General features: G+C 41.5%; 1 pseudogene; it reads left to right on the plus strand.

The window, feature by feature from the left end:
* Positions 1-8,403: 8,403 nt before the first annotated feature.
* On the plus strand, positions 8,404-9,714 carry LOC101556872 (heterogeneous nuclear ribonucleoproteins C1/C2-like; annotated as a pseudogene).
* Positions 9,715-10,593: the final 879 nt, after the last annotated feature.

Consider the following 10,593-nt stretch of genomic DNA (forward strand, 5'->3'; position numbering starts at 1 on the left):
GCCAGTCTCCCTTAGAATTTTGAAAGTCTCTTGTATGTTTTATTTTGCTTGACTATAAGAACACTATTCAGCAAGCAAAATTAGGACCATGATCTCCATTTAACTGATCAAGATACTGAGGCCAAGAAGATTTATGTAGTCTTTCATTGTGATTCAGCTGATTCAGCTAATAATAAGAAACAAAAAGATCTCTCACCCGGGGCAATCCAGAGGGGGGTGGTGAATCTCACCACCCACCCTCCCACCACCCAGCCCCAGCAGCTGAAAACCTCCAGAACTCAATTGCCTCCATGCTCATGGCAGATGTCCACAGTCTTGACAAGCCTCATCCACGAGAAAATATTCTGAAAAACCAAGGGATGTGGGACTTGTGACTGAAACCTCCAGGCTCACCCAGAGTCTGGCATAGGCAGCCTGCTCTCAGTTCCATGACAATAACTCCAACGAACTGCCTCTGGCGCCTTAAGCTCATTAACGGCCACGATCCAGACATTCACAAATAAACCTTGAAAGAGGAAGAGAGCAACATGCCACAGAGATGTCTCTGGATCCCAAAATCACCATTCAGTTAAAAATGTAATTCTTGCTATACCACCCTACTTAAAAATCTTAGAATTTCTGGAGAGTGCAGACACAAATGCAGCCGTGTGACATCTCATACTCTATTACAATGGCTTAAAGGTTCCAGGGTAATAAAAATATCTTCACACACTTCTCTCTAAGGAAAATATTTTTGAATTATCTTTAGCAGATTATTCATAACAGACAATATAAAGTAAATTATTATGTTCTGCTTCTGGGGCAGGTTCTGGGGCTCAGGGTGGAATAATTCAAAATATGGTGGTGGGTGTAATGGTGGTGGGATTGGTACTGGAATACTGAATGTACTCAACTATTTCAAACAAGTTTATAAAATAAAATTTTAAATTTTTTTAAAAATTAAAAAAAGAAACAAAAAGAACAGACTTAAAGAGCAGCTTTTATATTATTTTTGCCAGCTTTAGAAATGTTAGCCAGTGGGAACTCTATGTAGCTCTTCAACATCAAAACTGATTTGACTTATGAAACTCTTAACTGAAAATTTGTTGCAAAAGGTGGTGAGTTGTGGTTTTTGACCCACTTTTTTTTACTAGCTGTTAATCAAATGCTCCTGATAGAACAATGTATTATTTCATGAATGACTGAAAAGCATCACATGTCTACAAAAATTTTTAAAAAAAGGTTGAACACCACAAGATATTCTCATACATAAAGGCATTAAAAAATAAAATTGGAGGCCAGAGAGATAGTAGAGCAGATAAGCTGGTAAGATTGGCCTTGCATAGTGTCAATCCAGGTTTGATTCCTGGCATCCCATGTGGTCCCCTAAGCCCTTCCAGTAGTGACCTATGAGTGCAATGCCTTGAGCATTGCTGGGTGTGACCCCCCCAAACCCAAAATGATAAATAAACAAATAAGATCAGTTTACTCACTGATTCAACACATTTGGATATTGAACAACTATGTGCTAGGCTTTGGAACATGTATGAAAAGCACAGTAATGAGTCAAAATTAAATAACCCTATCTTATGCAGTTTACCATAAAAATTGTGTCAGGAAGAAAGACTGGGGAACTATGAAAAATTATTTATAAGGAAGGAATATAGGAGTCGACATTCAAAGTATGTGGATGTTTTAACACAGGTGAATTGTGTGGTAAGGGCACAGCACACCCTAGAATATGGTGAGAGCATCTACAGTAGTTAACTCCATTTTTCACTGCACTTCTCTAACACTCTCTAGTCAGGATCCGTGTCCACCACTAAACTCAAACTATTATTTTTTTTCTTTTGAGAATCTATGGTTTGCAATTCTATTAATAATAACGGATTCTTATGCACGTAGTTTCAGTGCCACACCCACCACCATTGTACCCATCTCCCTACTCCAAGAACCTCAATACCCTTCCCTTTCATCCCTTGCTGTAATTCAGTTGTGTGGATTAATCCTCCAATCATGCTGCCTTTGGACCTTTGTTGCTACCTCACTGTGTATCCTTAAGTCCCACCTATGAGAAAGAACATTCTGTATCTATCCCTTTCCTTCTGACTTACTCCACTCAGTATGATACACTGTTCCATCCTTGTTTCTGAAAATTGTACCATTTTGTTCTTTCTTTTTTTTTTTTTTTGCTTTTTGGGTCACACCTGGCGATGCACAGGGGTTACTCCTGGCTCTTCACTCAGGAATCACTCCTGGCGGTGCTCAGGGGACCATATGGGATGCTGGGATTAGAACCCGGGTCGGCCGTGTGCAAGGCAAATGCCCTCGCCGCTGTGCTATCGCTCCAGACCCCCATTTTGTTCTTTCTTGGAGCTGAATAGTATTCCATTGTGCATATATACCACAACTTCTTGATCTATTCACCTGAAGTTGGGCATTTGGATGTTTCTGTATCTTAGTTATTGTACTAAGAGCAGTGATGGACACAGGCATGCTTTATTGTTTTGAATTAATAGTTTTTTTGTGTCTTATGGATAGGTGCCAATAAGTGGCATAATTGGGTCATATGGGAGTTCTATTCCTTTTTTTTCTCTGAGAAATCTCCATAGAGGTTGAACAAACTCAAACTGTTTTTAAGGTCAGCAATGACCACAACCATGCTGCAAATTCAGCAGACACTTCTCACTGGTATTGAATGAGATACCAACCAGACACTTCTAATTTCTAATTAGTATTTAAACTATTCATCCCTATCTTTCTCAAAAAAAAATGGCAACAATCTCTTAGTTTACCTTCCCAGACTTAGCTGGCTATCCTTATGCTTGTCTTCTAACATTAGAGTTTGATCTTACACCCTTTACTTTTTGGTTTGTTTTTTATTTCATTGCATTTTTATTTGAAAGCCACAACTGGCAATGTTCAGGAGTTTTCATTGGCTTTTCATTCAGGAGTCACTCTTGCCAATCTCAGGGGAACATAGGGGATGAACATAGGTACCAAGTCCTGATCAGCCACATGCAAGGCAAGTGCTCAATCTGCTGTACTATCTGGCCCCTACACTGTTTACTTTTCAATGTCTAAAATTTTTCAGTGCTATGATCAAATCCAGGGCCTCACACGTGCAAAGGAAACACTGTACCATTAAGCCAAGTCCCTGATGTCTATCTGCCTTTTTAAGAGGTATCACAAGTTTCATAGCCTTAATCCCACATTTGTTGTGATGCTCAAATATATGCCACTAGATCTGACTTTTCTGATGACATTCACTCATATGCTTTCTTGATGTCTTTACTTAATATCAACTATGAATCTCATAATTAAAATAGATAAAAGTTTATTTATGTGTCTGGGGAGACAGTACAGGAGTAAGGTGCCTGTTCCATATGTCATTGACACTGGTTTGATCCCTAACATTGCATATGCTTTTTTGAACACTACCAGGGTCATCATTTTTTATTGCATAGTTTTATTTTCTTTGTATCAATTTTGCTATCACAAATAATCTTTAACAATATGTATTTAATCTAAATACATATTGATACATATGTATTTAGCTTAATTTCTTACTATAGAATATAAGTTTCAAAAGAAAAGGATCCTGGGCCTTGTTGCTACTCTAACCTCAGTGCCTGAACAGTTTTTGATACATCACACATGTTTATTTATTAATTTATTGTTTTGGGGTCATGTCTGGCAATTTTCGGGTTTATTTCTAGCTCTGCACTCAGGAATTATTCCTGGTGGTCCTAGGAGACCATATAAGATACCAGGAATGGAGCTCAGATTGGCCACATGCAAGGTAAGCAACTTACACTGTGGTACTATCTCACCATCCCTGTTTATTTTTAGTTGGTGGTGAGAGTTGGATCACATATGGCAGTGTTCAGGGTTTACTTCTGACTTTGTGCTCAGGGATCACTTCTGGCAGTGCTCAGGAGACCAGATGTACATGATCTCAAACTGAAATATAGCACAGCCCATCCTAGAATATGGAGAAGTCATCTCCAGTAGTTACCTCCATGTGTCACTGCACTTCTTTAATACTCTTCAGTCGGGATCCATGTGGTGCTGGTGACTGAACCCAGGATGGCTGTATGCAAGGAAAGTGCCACACTGCACTTTCCTTGCAGTACTTTTACCTGTACTGTCTCCCCGGCCCCAAGAAAACTATTTTGATACACTGCACTTTCCTTGCAGTACTTTTACCTGTACTGTCTCCCCGGCCCCAAGAAAACTATTTTGATACACTGCACTTTCCTTGCAGTACTTTTACCTGTACTGTCTCCCCGGCCCCAAGAAAACTATTTTGATACAATTGTGTTCCTTGTGACAACATTCTCTAAAGGACGATATTTCCAGAGAACCCTGTCCTCAAGGCGTATGCTTCAGGAGCAGATTCCAGCACCTTGGTGTCACTGTGAAGATCAGATGGCACTTCCCAACTTCCTGGTCCAGAAGTTCTCCAAGTCAGGACTGGCACTCACTGAGACAGTCTACAGAGAAACTATTTTCATCATCACAGTAAGATGCTGTTGCTGTTTCTCATGACCGTTTTCACTGGCGGAGATTTCTAGAGACTATATGCAGTGTGATAGCATAATAGATTACTGAGAGAGGGAAAGAAATTTGCTGAGACTGACAACAAGCCCTTTTAATTTTGGAAAGTTGCTTTTCAGAAGATATTCACAGGTAAGGCAATCATTGCTGTGAGATTTTAATAACTGTTTATCATTTAGAGTGATATTATTTAGAGTGTTCTCACTTCAATTTCCAAGTATCTGCATAGATACAGATAAAACCCACATTAGCAGAGGTTCTCTGCAATCATCAGTCGTTTTTAAGAATATAAAGAAATACTTCTCTGTTTGGGGGCCACATCTGGCAATATTCAGGGATTACTCCTGGCAGTGCTCAGGGGACCGTCGGAGATGGAGCAGTGAAACCGGGTCTTCTGCATATGTGCAAAGCAAGAGCCCGACCCACTGTACTAATACGCCAGCCTCAGGAAATCTTGACCCCAGAATTTGAGACATATTGTCCTAAAAGATCATAGAAGTCCTGATAATCGGGACAAAGGACAGCAACTCTAGTGAGCCGGTGTGTCTGGGAGTCTGTACAGCTGCAGCCGTGTGTGGTACCTGAGCCGTTTCCCGTGCAGAGGGGTGTGGGGCAGGCAGAATCCAGGCCCATGGACCGGCCTCCGGCGTTCGAGCCTTTGACAGTTTCATGGTTCTCCGAGTTCGTTGCCTTTCTTGGGCCCATAGGGCAACCAACACTGGGCAGAGTTCTTCAAATGCCAGAGCGCGGGTCCCAACGGCAAGCATGGTGCCAACAGGCACGGGGAAGCCTGGGCCTAGACCTGGTGAGCAAACAGAAGGGCAAATGTGGCAATGGACAGTGGACAGAAGCTTCCATTCCGGACGCAGAGTCAGGAGTGACCCCTGGGCATCGCTGGGTGGACCCCAAATACCAAGGGAAAAAAAATAATAAATGACACGTCTCTGGGGGTGGCCTGCTCTCCAATGGGAAAGGCTGCGTCTGATTTTTGTTTTGTTTCTATCTTTGTGTGTGTGTGTGTGTGTGTGTGTGTGTGTGTGTGTGCGCATAGGAAATGAAAGAAGTTTATTTTTCAGGACTTAATCAGAAGGCTGCCAGGAAGAGAAAACCAACAGAAAGAATCCTGGTCTTTATTTGGGAGGCAGGGCATACCCAGCGATGCTCAGAAATTACTCCTGGAAGTGCTCAGGGTACCACATAGGATGCCAGGGATTGAACCTGAGTTGGCCGAGTAACGCATGTAATGCTTACCTGCATTGCTATAGCTCCGGGAGAGAGCGAGCATGCCTGGTTTCCTAGAGCTGAACCAACAGTGGTGCTTCAGCATCTGCCTTGTAAGCCCTAGAGTTTGCCTGAGGTCCAATGCCTGCTGTCAGCATCAGAGCACCTGCCTTGCCTGTCCTGAGCAACAACAGGCACTGTGTGGTCCAGCAGGAAAAATGCCCCTCTGCAGTGAGATTGTTTTCTGGACCAGCATGAGCAGAACAGTGGACACCCAAGAGGTGAAGGTGATGAGAAATGGGAGCCCCTAGAGTGGAGAGTTACCTGGGAGCTGAAGGACCCAGCTCAAGACTAAGCATTTCTTTGTTTCCTGGGCAAGCCAGTGCAGCGTGAAACTCTCTCCATTTCACGGTCAGCGGCTTGAACCCAGACAGTCTTGAGGGAACTTGATTACAGATCAGGTTCTTAGGAGCTCATCAAGGCAGACCTAAGTAGACTCCAAAAACTTAAATTATGATACAAATCTTCACTAATTCTCAAGAAAAAGATTCTATAGCTCACAAAACTCCTACCCACACTACTAGAGCATCCATTCCACTAATCTTAGACTCTCTACTATAGATGCTTTCTATGCATTTCCAGACCTTACTTATAATAGGTTTCTTTATACATATATATGTATACATATATATATATATATATCACTCCAGCCCCTTTGTAGCCCCTAGAAGCTAAAAATTTATAGGCCAATGCCTGATATAAATTAATATTATCATATATCAAATTTTTTGACCCCCTTGTAGTGCTAATCAATTTTGGAAATTTGACATTAAGCAAAATATTAGTATTTGGGGGGTTAATGGTTAACATTTGTTGAGTCTTTAATATTTAGCATGGCAGGCACTCTTGTGAGCACACTACATCTAGTAAAAACTGTAATCACAATAGTACTATGGGAAAATTTTTTTAGGGGCTGGTCACATTTGGTGATGCTCAAGGGTTATTCCTGGCTCTGCATTCAGAAATTACTTCTGACTGTGCATGAAGGGACCGTATAGGATGCTGAGGATCTAACCCAGGTTTGCCACGTGCAAGGCAAACATCCTCCCACTGTACTAACACTCCGGCCCCTAAGTGATAAATATTTTACCCATTTTTACAAGTTCAGAAGATGAGGTACAAAAAATTCAGGTAATTTTCCATTGTCATGGAAAATAGCTAGAATTTGAACCCAATTAATACTACCATCTTAAACAATAACCTTCACATTGAAAATCCTAAGTAGAAAGTGCTGAGCCAGCTAATTAAAATTGTGTGCATGTTTTACAGAGTCATTATAATACAAATATTTGATTGTACAGGAAAGATGAAGAAAACAGAATAAGAATCTCTAACTTGTGTTCAGGAAAACATCCAGCCATCATTAGAATAACTGAAACCCAGTAACTTCAAAAGCTTGACAAAACATGGGGCTAGAGTGATAGCACAGCGGGTTGGGCATTTGCCTTGCATGCGGCCAACCCAGGTTCAATTCCCAGCATCCCATATAGTCCCCCAAGCACTGCCACGGGTAATTCCTGAATGCATGATCCAGGAGTAACCCCTGTGCATAGCCAGTTATGACCCAAAAAGCAAAAAAAAAAAACCAACCAAAAATCTTGACAAAACTTGAAAATTTACCACAGCTCAATACCCATCAAGAATTGAATGAAGTCAACAGCATATGTTATACTCATTTCTGTTTAACATTTTATATGCTGCTGTGTTTGAGACATAATAAGGGACTTAGAAAGCGTTGTCACAATATTTATTTTGACACCTGAGAGACTTGGATTTTAAACATTATGAGATTATGAGATATCATTGAGAATGACACAGAAAATGTGAGAAATAGATGGATGACTGTGCTCTAAAAGCACAGAGCAGGAGGAGCAGGCAATTTATCACCTATTTTGCAGAGTCAGCACAGCACCAGTCATGACCAGGAGAGCCTTGAGGAACCTGAGATCAAATACCAGTTTACACAAGGGAAATACTGAACGAAGTCCGTGAGATTTCATAGAAAATGAGAGCTGTCACAGGATGTACTTCCTAGGTTAAACATTCTCCAGAAATGATTAACACAGGGGAGATAATTGACAGTGAATGAGAAAGGTGAGGAAGGTGCACATTAGCAGTAAAAACAACATCCTTATTTAGAGATTGAGAAACCAATGTGACATATTCACCTGACTTTGAACTAGAAAGTCAAACACGGGACATGATGATTAAGTACCAGTACTCAAGAGTCAAAGAGTTTCTGCGTGATCCTGTCTTTGACACATCCTGAGTTTATAAACTGAGCAAGTGCATTTAAGCCAAGAATTCTAAAGGATTAAATAAGAAAATGAATATAAGGCACTAAACATGGGTGTATGGCCCATAATACACACTTAAGAATGCATTCAATGATTTTTTTGTGAAGAGGCGAAGGTTGAGCGGTTGAGACAACGTTTCCCACCTCGAGCAGCAGTCGACTTCTCCACGTAGAACCCGGGAGTAGGAGATTCAGATCGAATCTCTTCTCCCTCCCCCTTTGTGAGATTTTTTTGATGTTCAGGTGCATTCTTTCTGACTACGTGAGGAACTTAATCATCAAAGATAATGGTCAGCAATGTTACCAACAAGACAGACCCTCACTCCATGAATTCCCGTGAATTCATTGGGAATCTGAATACTCTGGTGGTCAAGAAGTCTGATGTGGAGGCAATCTTCTCAAAACATGGCAAAATTGTTGACTGCTCTGTTCATAAGGGCTTTGCCATTGTTCAGTATGTTAATGAGAGAAATGCTTGTGCTGCTGTGGCGGGAGAGGATGGCAGAAGGATTGCTGGCCAGGTTTTAGACATTAATCTGGCTGCAGAGCCAAAAGTGAACCGAGGAAAAGCAGGTGTGAAATGATCTGCAGCAGAGATGTACAGCTCCTCTTTTGATTTGCTTTTTTTTTTTTTTTTTTTTTGCTTTTTGGGTCACACCTGGCAATACACAGGGGTTACTCCTGGCTCTGCACTCAGGAATTACCCCTGGCCATGCTCAGGGGACCATATGGGATGCTGGGATTTGAACCCGGGTCGGCCGCGTGCAAGGCAAATGCCCTACCCGCTGTGCTATCTCTCCAGCCCCTCCTCTTTTGATTTGGACTATGACTTTCAACGGGATTATTATGACAGGATGTACTGTTATCCAGCACGTGTTCCTCCTCCTCCCCCTATTGCTTGGGCTGTAGTGCTCTCAAAATGCCAGCGTGTATCAGGAAACAGCTCACGAAGGGGCAAAAGTAGCTTCAATTCTAAGAGTGGACAGAGAGGATCTTCCGAGTCTGGAAAGATAAAAGGAGATGATATTCAGGTTATCAAGAAGGAATTGACCCAGATAAAACAAAAAAGTGGATTCTCTACTGGAAAACCTGGAAAAAATAGAAAAGGAACAAAGCAAACAAGCAGTAGAGATGAAGAATGACAAATCAGGAGAGGAGCAGAGCAGCAGCTCCCTGAAGAAGGATGAGACTAATGTGAAGATGGAATCTGAGGGGGTGCAGATGACTCTGCTGAGGAGGGGGACCTGCTTGATAATGATGATAATGAAGATGGGGGGAAGACCAGCTAGAGTTGATCAAGGATGATGAAAAAGAGGCTGAGGAAGGAGAGGATGACAGAGACAGCGCCAATGGCGAGGATGACTCTTAAGCACATAGTGGGGTTTAGAAATCTTGTCCCATTATTTCTTTATCTAGGCACTTGTCTAAGATCAACACCAGATCCTCTCCCCTAGTATCTTCAGCACATGCTCACTGTTCTTCCCATCCTTGTCCTTCCCATGTTCATTAATTCATATTGCCCTGCGCCTAGTCCCATTTTCACTTCCTTTGATGCTCCTAGTAGTTATGTTAAGTCTTGCCCTGTAATTTTTGCTTTTAATTTTGATACCTCTTTATGACTTAACAATAAAAAGGATGTATGGGTTTTTTTTTTAAAAAAAGAATGCATTCAACATGGTATGGCAGAACAGGGAGAGCAGGAGCCGAGTTTTAGACTTTGCCAATCTGTAAGGATTGAAACACGTTACCACGTTGATCTCAGTCCAATGATGATTCAGGCATGGAAGGAATATAGTATAACACAGATTGTTGTTGTCACAGAAGTGACAGAAACAGAAAGGAATTGGAGATTCTGGAGGAGCAATTTTGTGTGTTGTGTGTGTGTGTGTGTGTGTGTGTATGAGTATGTGTGCGTGTGCACGAGCATGCTAGTGTGTGTGAAGCAATATAATTTTTGTTAAACAAAACTTACTTTAAAAAAGTGCGAAGAGAAAAAGAGCAGAAGTACATGCTCAAGAGAAAACACAGACCTCTCCAGACTGGAAAAAAGCCACAAACATAGAGACAAAGAAGCAAGCAAGCGAGACGCATGTTCAAGTGAGAACACAGGCTTGTCTGAAGGAATCAGGTGGTCAGGGATTCAAGCTCAAGTCAAAAGCACAGATTCAGGGACTCATTGAATCCCACGAGGAAAAGAATATTGGCTTTCCCTGGCTTTCTCGGTCTCACTCACACAAATTCCTAGTGGCATGGTGCACCTGATCTAGTCAGTGTCAGGAGACAAAATCTCTTCTCAGGCCTTTGACATCTTTTAACTCAGTTACCTTTAGCTCTGCCGTTGAACGGCTCTATGTCCATAACCAGTAAAGAAAGAGAATAAAATTTTGACTTGTTTAATACATTCTTATTTAAAATGTAGAAAAGATGATTGCAAAGCATTAGTGGTGGAGGGAGCGTTTAGGAGATACAAATTGAGA

This window comes from Sorex araneus, chromosome 2, assembly GCF_027595985.1.
Source record: "Sorex araneus isolate mSorAra2 chromosome 2, mSorAra2.pri, whole genome shotgun sequence".
Lineage (NCBI taxonomy): Eukaryota > Metazoa > Chordata > Mammalia > Eulipotyphla > Soricidae > Sorex > Sorex araneus.